Source organism: Limulus polyphemus, unplaced genomic scaffold (assembly GCF_000517525.1).
Source record: "Limulus polyphemus unplaced genomic scaffold, Limulus_polyphemus-2.1.2 Scaffold6625, whole genome shotgun sequence".
Taxonomy (NCBI): Eukaryota; Metazoa; Arthropoda; class Merostomata; order Xiphosura; family Limulidae; genus Limulus; species Limulus polyphemus.
In genome coordinates this window covers 11,582-26,688 of record NW_013672235.1, presented here as the reverse complement: position 1 = coordinate 26,688, position 15,107 = coordinate 11,582, and the positions used below count along the sequence as shown (strand labels likewise).

Here is a 15,107-nt window from a genome sequence, read left to right as displayed (position 1 = left end):
GTTTTCAAGTTGTACTTCTTGCCACTGTTGTTGACTTTCCTGTAGTTGCTGCTGACTTTCTTCCTGTTTCCTTTCTTGTTCCAATTGCTACTGCTGTAATTTTTCTTCTTATTTCTTTTCTTTTTCCTCTAACAACTGCTGTAATATCTCTTCTTGTTTATTTTCTTTCTCCTCCAATCACTGCTGTAGTCTCTCTTCTTTACTTTGCTGTTCGAGCTGCCATTGTTGTAGGTTTTCTTGCAACTGCTGTTGTCTCTCTTCTTCTTTATTTTCTCGTTCTTCATGTTTCTTTTCTTTTTCTTCTAACAACTGTTGTAATTTCTCTTCTCGTTCTTCTTGTTTCTTTTGCTGTTCTTGTATTGCTGCCATCAAATCTGCTAAGCTGTAGTTTGATTTTCCGCCTCTCGTTTCCATCTTCTTCTTCTTCTTTTTTTTGTTTTTATTTTCTGTCCCACTCTCTGACACCAATTTGTTACGCCTCCAGTCATTAATTAATTTTCCGTAACTTCGTTCCGACGAAACTTTAGCGACACAAGTCCTTTCTTAATAAAACTTAATAAAATACCACTTAGTTTCAACAGTCGCGCTATAACAAACGCTATATCTCACGTGGCCAACAATATTTTCTCTGACTGCAGTTCAATTACTCAATACTACACTGTTTCCGTCACGTTGTGACCATCTTATATATACCAGACTACCGCCAATCTAGTAAATTCACGAAGGAACAGGATATTTCTAGAAAATGTGGCGTGACACTAGTCACGTGACCTCGCTGACGCAACAGTGGGTTAAAAAAATTACTAAAGAATAATAGAAAAAAGTAGGTTAGCAGAAGTGCTAAAGAATTGAAAATAAACTAGGTTAGAATAAGTGCTAGAGAATTGACAAAAAAGTAGGTTAGAAGAAATGTTAAAGAAAACTAGGTTAGAATAAGTGCTAGAGATTTGAAAATTAAACTAGGTTAGAATAAGTGCTAGAGAATTGACAAAGAAGAAAGTTAGAAGAAATGCTAAAGAATTAGAAAAAAGAAGTAGGTTAGTAAAAGTGCTAAAGAATTGAAAAAAAACACCAGGTTACAATAAGTGCTCAAGAATAAAAGAATAAAGTAGGTTAGAAGAAGTGTTTATAAATTGAAAAAAAACTAGGTTAGAATAAGTGCTAAAGAATTGACAAAAAAGTAGGTTAGAAAAAAAAATGCTAAAGAATCAGAAAAAAAAGAAGTAGGTTAGAAGAAGTGCAAAAGAATAAAAGAAAAAGTAGGTTAGAAGAAATGTTTATGAATAAAAAATAGAAGTAGGTTTGAAGAAGCACTAAAGACATGAAAAAAAAGAAGAGGTTAAAAGAAGAGCTAAAGTAAAAAAGTAGGTTAGAATTGCTAAAGAATTGAAAAAGTTGGTTAAAAGAAGTGGTAAAAAATTTAAAAAGTAGGTTAGAAGAAGTGCTAAAGTATTGAAAATAATGAAGTAGATTAGAAGAAATGCTAAAGATTTGAAAAAGTTGGTTAAAAGAAGTGGTAAAGAATGGAAAAAGAAGGATAGAAGATGTACTAAAGAAATGAAAACAAAGAGAAGTAGGTTACAAGAAGTACTAAAAAATTTAAAAATAGAAGTAGGCCAGAAGAAGTGCTAAACAATAAAAAATAGGTTAAAAGTGCTAAACAATTGAAAAAAGTAGTAGATTAGAAGAAGTGCTAAAGAATTGAAAAACAAGTAGGTTAGAAGTAGTGCTAAGGAATTGAAAAAAAGAAGTGCTAAAGAACTGAAAAAAAAGAATGTGGGTTAGACGAAGCATTAAAGAATTGAAAAATAAAGTGGGTTAGATGAAGTCTTAAATTACTTGAAAAAGAGAAGTTTTACATAAACCATTAATGACATGAAAAAAAGAAGTGGGTTAGATGAAATTTTAACGACTTGAAAAATAAAGTGGGTAGTTTTGAGAGGAAAGTCGGAGTAAAAATGATGGGTTCATTGTAATTAGGCAGAGTAGAGAGATTTGAGGATTCAATAAGTTTTCTTGAAAAAGTATCAAAAATTGTCCAACTCATTAAATTATTACAATATCCTTATATCTTCCAAGTAAGAAATTCACCCTTATTCAATATTTTTCTTTCAAAACTTATAGTATTGCAGTATCTTAAAGGCACAAACAGTAGTTTGTGTTTTAACATTTGAAAATATCATTTTCATTTTTGCAAGTTCGACAGATATTGTTGTGGAAAACTTTCAAAACCTAAAAGACAGTATTCTTACATCATTTTCTTGGGAAATGTTTGGAGGTTATATATTAACCAATTTCATAATTTTTTAGATCATGTAATTTGCATAACTGTCTTCCTCTAAATCTCAATTAAGGGATTACTATAATAGATTATTCAACCACATACTGACAAGTGAGTTGTCCTTTTAATCAAAAGTGATTATATTAATAAAATTCAGACAACATTCTGTGGTATTCAAACTTTTACAAACTGAAGTAAATTATAATTTTCCTACAGTAAAAATATATTTTACAACAGGTACATACTTCTGCTAACATACATAGCTATTCACCTTCAGTGCTTCCCTCTATTTGCAAAAAATTGTTTGCACACTACAAGTCTTTTACTCCTACGTACCCCTTGGTTCACAATGTTTAACTGATTCACACATACAAATTATCATGCAACAAACCTCATGTGACTCCCTCTATGCTATTCTTCCTAATTATCACTTCGAGTTTAGGCAGAAGATGAAGCACCAGTAGACAATTGGAAGGAAAGGTTGGGAAGTGTGAGCAGAAGTAAGTACTTGTCAGAAATATATTTTCAGTGTAAGAAAATTATAACTTCCAACAAGAGAAAAAAAGAGAGGCATCCTTCGAAAGCATCTGAAGGACACTCCCAAGAGGACACCAAAAAAGAGAACGATACGTTGAAGAGCGCATCACTTCTGTATCAGGTATACTCTTCACCCAGACATGGAAAAAGTGAGACTAAGTCAGGCAAACAAATTTGAAAATCACAACCTGTAGCAGAAAAAGGAAGGGATTTGCCCCAAGGTATAGAGTCACTAGGGTGAAATGGACCACACACGGCAAGACAACTGCATCCAAAACTCGATGGCCAGGGACTGACATCCATGTGGGGATAGTATGAGGATCATACTGTCGGTAAGACAACTACAGTTCAAAACTTGACAGTCAGGGACAAACATCTAAGTGGGGTTAGGAAATGAGGACCATACCATCTTGACCTCACGTTCAGCCAACTGGAGGGAGAATTCTCTCCACTGAATAGTGAAAAGGGCACATGTGAGCAGAGTGAAATACAGATATATCCCCTCAAGTCAAACAGAATGTAACCACCCCAAATGAAGTAACATCCTCAGCATAAAGACACTGAGGGGTAGCGTAAGAGGAAAAAGCAGAGCAACGATCAAGTGCACCAAGTGACCCACAACACAGGGAAGCACACCCGAGATAAATTGAGTTAGGGTGCAGAGATACTCTGAACACATGCACGAGGACTTATGGTGACTGGTTCAACTCTAAATCCAAAACCCAACTGCTGAGAACTGGAATCCATGCAGGGGTAGGATGAGGGATCCCAATCAAAGGGGTGAACTACATTTATGCCAGAATACTACATGTGTGAGGCATCATGTCAACTTGTTCAGCTGTAATTCAAAACTCAACCTCTGGGAAACAACCTCCATGTGGGGGTAGGATGAGGGATCCCAATCTCACGACATGTGTGAGGACATATAGGGATTAGTTCAGCTTTAAATCCAAAACTCAACTGTTGGGAACCGATATCCAAATAGGGTTAGGATGAGAGATCCCAATCATCACAACATGAGTATGAATAATAAGGTGATTGGTTCAGCTCTAAAACCAAAACTCAACCCCCGAGTAGGATGAGGGATCCCAATCATATCTACCCAAGCAGAACACCACCACCCTACTCTAAATTGAATGGAGGCATTATTGTATATCTCTCATTCTGTGGGATACCTCCATGGTCCACTATCCCAGCGGCTTGGAACTGGAAAGTACTAAGGACGTTCTTACTCCACTGGAAGAAACGGGAGGAAAAATATGCAGTGGAGAGTCCAGAGAAACGTACACCCCGAAGATACTGCAATGGGTGACCACAAAACCCTATATTGAAAACAGACCAAACCCAATTTATTCAATCTAAGGAATGGCAGGGATGGGCAGCAATCCACCTTCTGCTTTGCCCATGAAGACCATGGGTGAACACGATCTGGAACGAGCATATATATGAAGTAAATATATTGCGAAGAATAACTTACAAATGATCATGCAGAACATCTCATCTCTAGTATATGGAAAAGCACCAAACAGTGTGTGTTGAGTGGCCATGGAAAGATGGAAAAAAAACATTGACTTGCAGTGCAGATTTGAGTACAAATCTAAGTGAATGAAGTATACTTGGTCAAGCACCACTTGCCACAGAGCAGTATCCAGAACAAAACATGGAACAAGCCACCTAAAAAGAAAAAAGAACTTACCCAATTACAGTCACACTAAGTCTGAAGAATGGAAACAGGTGGAAGACAATAACCAGAAGAGGAAGAAACAGCAATACAATGTAGATAGTGAGAAATAAAAGTATGCATAGTGGTCCACATACTCGCTTGAAGAATTTCCTCCAATGAACAATTCAGATGAGATGCCAGGGAAAATGTGAGGTGCCATATCTGATGGAAAGACACCAGAAATAATTGATGGGGAAAGGAGACAAGGAAGAATAAGACAATCAAGTTAAAAGCCAAATCCAGTTGGTACAGGTGGAAGAAGAGAGATCACGAACAGAGGATAGTTGTCAAGGGATGAATAGACTGAAACAGCTATGGTGGAAGGAAGCCATGCAGGCAATATGACAACAAAGTGCACGAACAAGACATAGAAGTCTATCCAGATCAGACTGGGAATAAATGTGGGAAATTGGCAAGGAGGAGGAATTATCCTGACGAGCCGGCACAGTCTTGAGAAGGAAAGATCGATCCACGAATGGAGAGGATAAGAGGAATGATACAGAGTATGTGAAATATTGATGGGAAATAAATTTGACCGATAAGGTCCACAGGCCAAAAGGAGGAAGAAATACTTTAAGGGATAAATGAAACATGAAACAACAAGAAATAGGTTCAAATGAAGGTAAAATAAGGCAGTGAAGCACACTGACATCCCAATCCAGAAGGGCTGCACTCTGTGAAGGGCAACTAGTGTGGAGGGAACATAGCAGATGTTATGGTAAGACAAAGGCGAGAAAATTGGGCATGGGACAAAAGAACAGGACAATCAGGGTCTGTCCTCCAAACAGGTAAAATGGATTCCATCAGCTGCAAATCCAAGAATGGAAAATCAGCCTGATGGTAGGCTAAAGCAAACTAGTCCAAAGCCTACGGAGGGCGAGGCATGCCTGTGCCTTTATGTAACTGAGATACAAAATGCTCAACATGAACCACAATATCAGGAGAGGGTGGAAACACAAAATACTGAGAATAAGGAGTATCATGTAACAATAAAGATAGAGGATTAGAGAAAATCAGGAAAAGGGAGAAAACAGAACATACCAGTTAAATCATTTCCAAAAAGGCTGTATTAGGCCTGATGAAACCCACAGTAGGAACTGGGGAAGATGTGGCAAATTCAGGGCGGAGGATGTTGGCTGTCAAATTCATCATCATCCTGAACAGGTTAGGCTTATTCAGAAGGAAGTTGGGCAACATCCGGAGAAGAAGGTTGGCTCAAATAATAATCAATCTCTCGACAAATAATTGCCTATAATTCCAAAGACAAGTTATCCCAACCTGAAGCCTAAGTAAATGTGCAGGTAGAAGGTGCAACCTCTGATGTGGCAACATGCGCTTCAGAATTCATACCATAAACCAAACACAATTGTGTTGGTAAAGATTGAAAAACAAAATATTAATCAAGGTCTGTGACTGGGTTTCGAAAATGAAATAATACCACAATATTATGGAAAATAAAGGGTTTGAAGCTAGAAAATAAATGCTACAAAATTCAAATTTGATTTTAGAGAGCACTAAATAAAATGTCTGAACATGAGCACTACCAAACGAGAAGTGATAGTTAGGTAGAATAGCATAGAGGAAGTCATGAGTCATGTGTGTTGGGCACGTCTATTAGTGAAAGTTTGTTGCATGGTAATTTGCATGCATGAATCAGTTAAATCATGTGAACCAAGGAGTACGTGGGAGTGAAAGGCTTGTGCCATGCAAAAAAATGTGCCAAATAGAGGGCAATACTGAATGAGAATAGCTATATATATGAGCAGAAGTAAGGTACCTTTTTGGAAGCCAAAGTTCACAGCTTTCTCTCTTAAGGGTAAAGGTGCTCTTCAACTGAGGAAATGTACAAGAATATTTAATCAACAGGCTTACACTGCAATGTTTACAACTTAGATAACCTACATCAATAATAATTCCTACTGTACATTTCCAAGTGAGGTAATTCCACAACTGATTCATATATATAAGTTAAGGACAACAATGGACCTGTTGTCCATCTACATATAGGCCATCCCATTCACTAAACTTTAAAAATAAAACATTCAAAGCCAACAGTTATCATTCAGCTATTTATCAGTCCTTCTCATAAACATGCTTAAATTAACTGCATCAAACACATCTGAAGACAACCCATTATAAATGCCAACTACCCTATTAGAAAAATAAAGCTGTCTTAGCAGAAGATGACTCCTGCCAAAATTTACATTTGTGTCCCCTAGTCTCACTACTAAGTACAAAAAAGATGATGCATCTACAATATTAATTCCTTTAACAACCTTAAATGCCTCTATCAGACCCCCTTTTAAGTTTTTCTTTTTCAAGGGAAAACAATCTCAGAGATTTTAACCTGTCCTCAAATGACAATTTTTCCATACCAGGTATCATCCTAATAGCACTCCTCTGAGTATCATTTCTAATGTAAGGCACCCACTATTGAACACAATACTCCAAATGTGTCCTAACCAATGACCTATATGATGAAGTTATGACCTCTCATATGAATGTCTTCCAATGAATATATCTCACTCCTGGAGGATATGACACAGAAGCAGGGTGAAATAAGTATGAGCCTTTACACAACAATCACTGTGGTATGCAACTTTTACTTAAGAGTGAGAAATAGCACGTATTTTGATCTTTCTACATCTTGTTTATAAGAATGCCAACAAATTACATTGAATAAACTTGCTAAAAATTGTAGAAAAAAACGTTACCCAAATGTGCTTAAATACAGTTATCCTCGTTTGTAGTTAGGGAAGTTAAAATACCTGTTTTTCTGATGCTGAGGAGGGAGGGGGAAAAAGAGTACAATTAGGCCCATTGTAACTATTGAAACAATACATATCTAACATTTATCAATTGGGTTTTTAAACACTTCAAGCATAAGCAATTTAGTGATAATTTCAACTGTGTCAGTTATGATACTGAGATATTTAACATGCTTATCACTGGCTGGAACCCTTTATCCTTGTATAAATCTGCATTTTCTGAAAATGATTTTGTTAAAGGTATTACAAAAATTTTATTTAAAACAATTTCAAGCTACTTCACAAAAACTGCACTTCATGTTTAATGGTAAAATTATGAACAAGTAGAAGAATTGAATATGAGCTCTTGCTATGTCCCTGATCTGGCAAAATACTGTGTTTTCATGAAAAGTTTTTATTAAAATTTTATCCTATACAGTTTAAAATATCAGAAACAAGTTCAAGTACTTCATCTGGTTTTCTCATTATTAATACAATCATAACAAAAGGGGAATAAAATATTAGTCAGACTACATTACGTGCTTCCAGTCACTGTCCACTATTTACACTATAAACATCATTAAAGCAATACTTTCCAAGTTATATCTAATACAAGTGACGTTATGCTACCATATGACAGTTTCTGTAATGTCCTTCATATGGTACAGTTGGAGATTTATGTAACTGAATCTTAATGACTGTTATGACATTGATCAACTGGTGTCTGTTGCACTGTACAAACCTATCCAAATATCTTTTTCTTGGTTTTTCAACAGCAGTTGGAAGTTAATGCTTTCTTCAGTGGAAAATTGTTCCTTTCTGAATACTTCTATTGATAGAACTAATCTGTAATAACAATACTATAATTAAGTATCATGCCCCTTGCAAAGCCTGAGATCTATTATCTTATAGTCTAACTCTGTCACCATTCCAGCAGCTCCTGCATCCTGACTCATTTTTCACTCATCTTAACCAGGTCTTGCTACTGGTGCCTGATGTGTCCAGACAAGAGAGTGAAGCTGACACTGTGCAACTCTCCCTCACTTAAATCCAACTCATGTACAAGTCATCTTCATCTACCAAAGCCTTGTGGCAATGGGTGAACGATGAAGCAGCAGGTGTGGATTCACTGGAAGCTGTAGCCGCAAGCCGACACACGGGCAACTCAGGCCCGTATCTTCTCCAGTGAAATACAGACTGGAAAGGTAGGTCAGAGAAGCTAATTAATAAATACAAGGGATTGATAAAGGCATTTAAAGAAAATGCTCATAACTAAATTTTATCTGGGATACTGCCCAGAATTAACTGTGGGGATGAAGTTATAAGTAGGTCACTAGGGCTAAATGCTAGGCTTAAGTTAGTATGTAAGGAGGTGCAGAATGGCTGGTTGAACTTGTGGGATCAGTTCAGTGGAAGAAGGGAGCATTTTGCAATGGATGGTTTACATTTAAATAGAGTAGGGGCTGACTTGTTTGCTAAAGCTTTAACTCAGCTGTAAGGGAAGTTTTAAACAAGAACTAGGCAGTGGTGAGGGCCAGGAAAAAGTGAATGCAAAAAGAATAAGAGGCAGAGAAAGTTTAGCATAGGAAAATAGTATAGAAGTAGTTATAAGGATAGGCTTAATTGTTACTATTGTAATGCTAGAAGTATAAGAAATAAAAGACATGACATTAGAGCACTGGTAGAAATCGAGGATTTTGATATAATGGGAATAACTGAAACATGTTTAAACTTAGATGGTTTTGATGACAGAAATTTCTTTGAAATACACGGTTACAGGCTATTTAATTGGGATAAAGTATTAAAGAAGGTGGAGGAGTGGCTTTATATGTAAAATGTGAGTTGTATCCTGTTGAAGTTGAAGATATCAAAGATAATAGCAAAAAGATTGAATCCATTTGAACCCATTGAACCCATTTGGGTTTCTATTAGTGGATATAAATTAATGTTAGTATGTAAGGAGGATATATAGTGGATATATTTTAGTTGGAATTTGTTACAGATCACTAAATGATACTGATGAAATTAATGAGACCCTAAACGAGATTAAGATTTCAGCTGTTAATAAAGTCATAATTATGAGTAATTTTATTTTCAGGCATATAGATTTGGAAATTCTAGAGTCAAATCATGAGGGAGAAAGATTTTTGGAAAATGTTCAGGATGGCTTTCTTCACCAGTTAGTCAAGGAAAAAACTAGAAACAATGCTATTTTATACTTACTGTTAACTTCAAATACAAAAATGATTGAGAGGGTGGAAATTGAAGAATATCTGGGTGCAAGTGATCATTGCTCTATTAAGCTCAATGTCTTCCTGCATATGGAGATAAGGAATAATGATATTTTGGTTACAAATTTCAAAAAAACAAATTTTGAAGGGATGCAACAATAATTATCTGTTGTGAATTGGGCAGCTGAGTTATTTGAATATATTTTTAAATATTCAAGGTAAACATGTTCCTTATAGAAAGAGAAAGGTAGCTACAAGTAAAAAAACCACTTGGCTTACATACAGTTTAAGAAATAAAATTAAAGAAAAGCATCATGAATTTAAGAAATTTAAATTAACTGGTATGACAGGAGATTTAGAAGATTATAGAAGATCAAGAAAGGTGGTGAAACAGGAAATCAGTACATAAAAAAGGAATATGACAAAAGGTTAGCTGAAAATGTAAAAATTAACAGTAAGGATTTCTTTAAATACATTAAGGGTAAACAAAATGTTAGGATGGGGATAGGACCCTTGTGGGATCATAAAGGAAGGCTAGTGTCTAATGGTTATGAGATGGCTGGGTTATTAAATTTTGTTTTTTCTTCAGTTTTTACTAACAAAGATTTAAGCAGTATTCCACATCTTGATCAGTTGCTAAATGGAAATGAGATCAAACAAGATGACTGCATTAATTGTGATCTGGTTAATAAAAAATTGGGACATTTAAGAAAATGATAAGTCTCCTGGGCCAGATAATATTTCCCCAAGGGTTTCAAAGAGGTTAAAGATTGGATATGTGAGCTACTTACTATTATGTTTTGTCAGTCCTTGAATAGTAGGCAGGTACCAGAAGATTGGAAGTTAGCGAATGTAACTCCTCTTTTCAAGGGAGGTGATAAAAATTGTTCCAGTAATTATAGACCCATTAGTCTTACATCAGTTGTAGGAAAAATTTTGGAAAGTCTGTTAAAAGATGCTTTTCAAAGTCCTTTAACAAAGTTTAGAATTTTATTGGATAGTCAACATGGCTTCACTAAGGGAAAATCTTGTCTTACAAATCTTTTAACATTCTTTGAAAAGGTTACTGCTTATGTAGATGAGGTTAAGAGTGTTGAGATTTGGTGTATTTGGATTTTCAAAAAGCATTTGACAAGGTGCCACATAAAAGGCTTGTAAAAAAATGATCTCTGTAGGTGTGGGGGTTAAGTTAGCAAATTGGATAGAAGAGTGGCTGGATGGAAGAAAGCAGAAGGTTGTTACAAATGGAGTTCATTCAAACTGGATTAATGCCACAAGTGGGGTACCCCAGGGCTCAGTCTTAGGACCTTTGCTTTTTTTGATTTACATCAATGACATCGATGAAGGGATAATCAATAAATTCCTTATTTTTGCAGATGATATTAAGGTCTTGGGTGTTGCTAGCTGTGAAGAGAATGATACTGATTTACAAAAGGATTTAGATCATTTAGTGAGTTGGGCAAATAAATAGCAGATGGGTTTAAATTATAATAAATGCAAGATAATGCATGTGGGTTCTCATAATTTGAATTATACGTATAATTTGGATGAGAATAACCTTAATAGTGTTATGAAGGAAAAGGATCTTGGTGTAATAGTCCATCTGTCTCCAAAGCCATCCAAACAGTGTGCTATTACTGGTGGTAGGGCAAATACGATTTTAGGTTGTATCTACAGAAATATTAAATACAAGTCAAAAGAGGTTATACTTTCATTGTACAGGTCACTGGTTAGGCCACATTTGGAATACTATGTTCAGTCTTGGGCTCCTTACCTCGGGAAAGACATTGAATTGTTGGAAAGAGTTCAGAGAAGGATTACTTGAATGGTGCCTGGGATGGAGGGGGTTGTCATACAAGGAGATGCTGAAATCTCTCAAATTGTGTTCTCTTGAAAGAAAATGAAGAGTTAAAGGGGATCCGATTGAGCTGTTTAAGATTGTAAATTGATAGTGTTGATGCATAATCTTTTTTATATTTAACAATGATAAAAGTAGGTCTAGGGGCCACAAATGTAAATTTTGGCATGGTAAGAGTCATCTTCAGCTAAGACATTTTCATTTTTCTAACAAGGTGGTTGGCTTTTGGAATGAGTTGCTTTCAGATGTTGTAGAGGCAGTAAATTTAAGTGAGTTTAAGAAAAAACTTGATAAGTATATGAATGAAAAGGGCTGGGTTTATTTTTTTTTAATCATTTTAATTCAGTTTAGAGGATGGAACAGCCGAGATGGACCAATAAGTCCCATGTTGTCCCAAAATGTTATGTTAATACATATGTGTTGGCTTTTGATCTCACAAATTAGAACCCCTCTTTCAAACATTCTGCATAAGGGCCTAAACCTAAATTAATTTAGCCATGTGAATAATGTTATGACATTTCGTCAGATCCATTATTTAATATCATAGATCGGACCAACTTTAACATGTATATGTAAATGTAACAACAGTTAAAACAAAAGAAAACTCTCAGGCTTCTTACCTAGTTTCACTTTTTCATTATCACTGTATAACTTACAAGTTTACAATCGGAGACAGCCTAACAGTAACAAGACCTTGTTTAACTTTATATAATTATTGGCTATATAATCTATAGATTAATCCATTGTTACTTTTAGTTTTACTATTAGAATAAATCAGGCTTATTAATTTATTCAAATTTCACGTTAAATGGTTAACGTTAGTATAACTATAACTTATAAGTATAACTTACCGTTACACAAGTCCAACGAGCTTAGGTCTTTATTTTACTTCTGCATCCTACTAGTAGTAATCTAACGTTGATTTTCATGTTTACTTAATTCATTCCGTCTTTTCTTCGCATATTTTTCTAAAGGTGAATTCCAAATATATACCCCTGAAACGAATCCAACTACTGCTGCTACTATTATTTGTACATTTGTAATACCTCCAGGTCTTCTAATCATTATTATTAATGTTAGACACCCAATATATATTCCTATCTGGCATAAAACTTTATTATATTCATGAACTAAGTGTTTCTTAGAAAGCGTAATAGTTATTTTAAACCCAGAATTTTGTACTTATACTGTAGTTAAAGATACTTAAAGACAAAAGGTGGAAAACGTTCTAAACATTGTCCTCTACATTAGAGCTGCACTAGTATATTGTTACGACAGCATTAGTCACGTGATGAGATTCTTGAAGGATCGTGAATTGTTCTGTTTCAGACGCTCTCATTTGTAGTATATAAGCCTGACAAATAAAGCGAGATGATAATTGCAGATAGATAGATAGATAATCGAGTCAAGCGAGCGGTAGTGACGGTAATATAAAGTGTGTGTTTTGTTATCGAGATTGCAAACAGTATTGACTGTGGAAATTATGTGTATTGTTGCGTCAGCAAGGTCACGTGACTAGTATCACGCCACTTCTTTCTCGAACCTTCGTGAATTGTCGGGAGATTACTAGATTGGGGGTAGTATGGTATATATAAGACGCTCACAACGTGACGGAACAGGGTAATGAGTAATTGAACTGCAGTCAGAGAGTGTGTTACTGAACGGAGTATTGTTGAAGTGAGACGTTCGTTGAGAATTATAGTGTGACTGTTGAAATTAAGTGTATCGCAAAGTTATATTCAGAAAGAATAAACCAATTTTATTTAAGAAAGGACTTGTGTCGCTAAAGTTTCGTCGGAACGAATTTGCGGAAAATTAACTAACGAACGGAGACGTAACAGTATTATAAAGTTGTATCCAGAAAGAATAAACTAGTTTTAGTTAAAAAAGGACTTGTATGGCTGAAGTTCCTCGGAAATAATTTATACCGGAAATTAACAAACGAGCAGATACGCAACAATATCGTATCGTCACCAATATATTTTCTACTAGTGTTTCTCTAATAGACAGTTACTGCAAATTTCACGGTCAACTCAATAACTACATATCAAATAATAGTCATTTTCCACACCAGAGGGCAAAATAACGTACTTTTTAAAAGTATTGTAAAACAACTTTTGGTTCGAATATAAGGAGAGAAAAAAATGGACACTATAGGCTTACGTTTTTTATTCACGGCCTATAAATTATTGTTGTAAGGTGTTCTATCTTCTATTGTTTTATCGTTGGGAGGATATTCTGGATTATTTGGTAAAAATAACATTTGTGCCAGACAACTTTTACTTCTTGTTTTCTATAAGTTTCCACAGCCCCACTGAAGTTATAAACTTATTTTCCTAATAGAGTTTTCAAAATAATCTCGGAAATCATTGTAGGCTTAATTTCAAATATAATGTTTCAATACAAACTGTGAGACATACCTTTAATTAGATTTGATGGATAAACAAACAAAAACTCACCGAGTTACTTTAGTAACAGAATAGTCGTTATAACTCTCACTGAATAACTTTTCACATACTGAAATGACAGACTGGCCGTGAACTGAATACTTAATACTCCTTCACCACTTCTCTTATTTATACTGTACTCATTTTTTGTACACTAAATTTCTATATCATAATGTTAATGAAAATTCTAAATATTGTGTCATGTGTCCTCTAGCAAACAAACATATAAAAAATATATTAAAAATGTAGCTTATAATATTACCTCCTATCCAGTACTGTGAAGACTGTTGAACAGTCATAATATACAAGTAAATCAGTACACTAAAACTGTCCATTCACCATGTTTTTTTGGTGGTTTTCTTTTCAGAGAATTATGTTGTATAGATGAGATGGCCCATATTCTCTTTGTTGTTCCTTCAATCTGGTTGGGCTCCGAGATACATCTTCTTGGTACTGTCTCCTTGTCTAAGTAACAGCTGTTGATTCCTTACAATCTCAGCTTTAATAGTTATGTTTCTCACAATTATAACACTTCTCTCTTTTGTAATCCTTTTTAATTGGTTTTGTTACGACAGCGGAAGTCACGCGACGCTGGAAGCATGCGCACTGGGGTTTCTAGAAGGATCCTGTCTTTTCCTGGCAACTCTAGTCTTTGCCAAATACCCTCTATTCTTGTATATAAGCGCGGCAAAGAAAGCGAGATAATTGATTGGAATTGCAGATAGAGAGATTGAAGATATATACACAGATATTTGAGTCAAGCGGGTGGTAGGCACCATAAGTAAAGTGAGTGAATCGTTGTGAATTGTAGCGTGTGTTGAAGTTAAAGTGACTGTCGAAATTAAGTGTATTACAAAGTTGAATTAAGAAAGAATAAACTAGTTTTATTTAAGAAAGGACTTGTATCGCTGAAGCTTCTCAGAAATAATTTCTATGGAAAATTAACAAACGAACAGAGACGTAACAGTTTGTTTTGAATTTTGTGCAAAGCTACACGAGGGCTATCTGCGCTAGCGTTCCTAATTTAGCAGTGAAAGGCTAGATGGAAGGCAACTAGTCATTACAACCCACCGCCAGCTCTTGGACTACTTTTTTACCAATGGATAGTGGGATTGACCCTCACATTATAACACCTCATGACTGAAAGGGCGAGCATATTTGGTTGGACGGGGAATGAAGCCTACATCTCTCAGATTGTGAGTCAAGCGCCCTAGCCACCTGGCTATGCTGGGCCCACATCTTTTTTTAAAAGCTATTATTCCATACAGGCGGCCCGGCATGGC

At 35.5% G+C, this 15,107-nt stretch overlaps 1 long non-coding RNA gene across 1 annotated transcript in view; it reads right to left on the bottom strand.

Annotated features, from left to right (window-relative positions):
* LOC111089561 overlaps window positions 1–12,727 on the bottom strand; it is a 23,247-nt gene extending 10,520 nt beyond the window's left edge. Inside the window, exon 1 of the long non-coding RNA XR_002613804.1 lies at window positions 12,229–12,727. This is a non-coding gene — a long non-coding RNA (uncharacterized LOC111089561). The remainder of the gene's footprint in view (window positions 1–12,228) is intronic.
* Window positions 12,728–15,107: the final 2,380 nt, after the last annotated feature.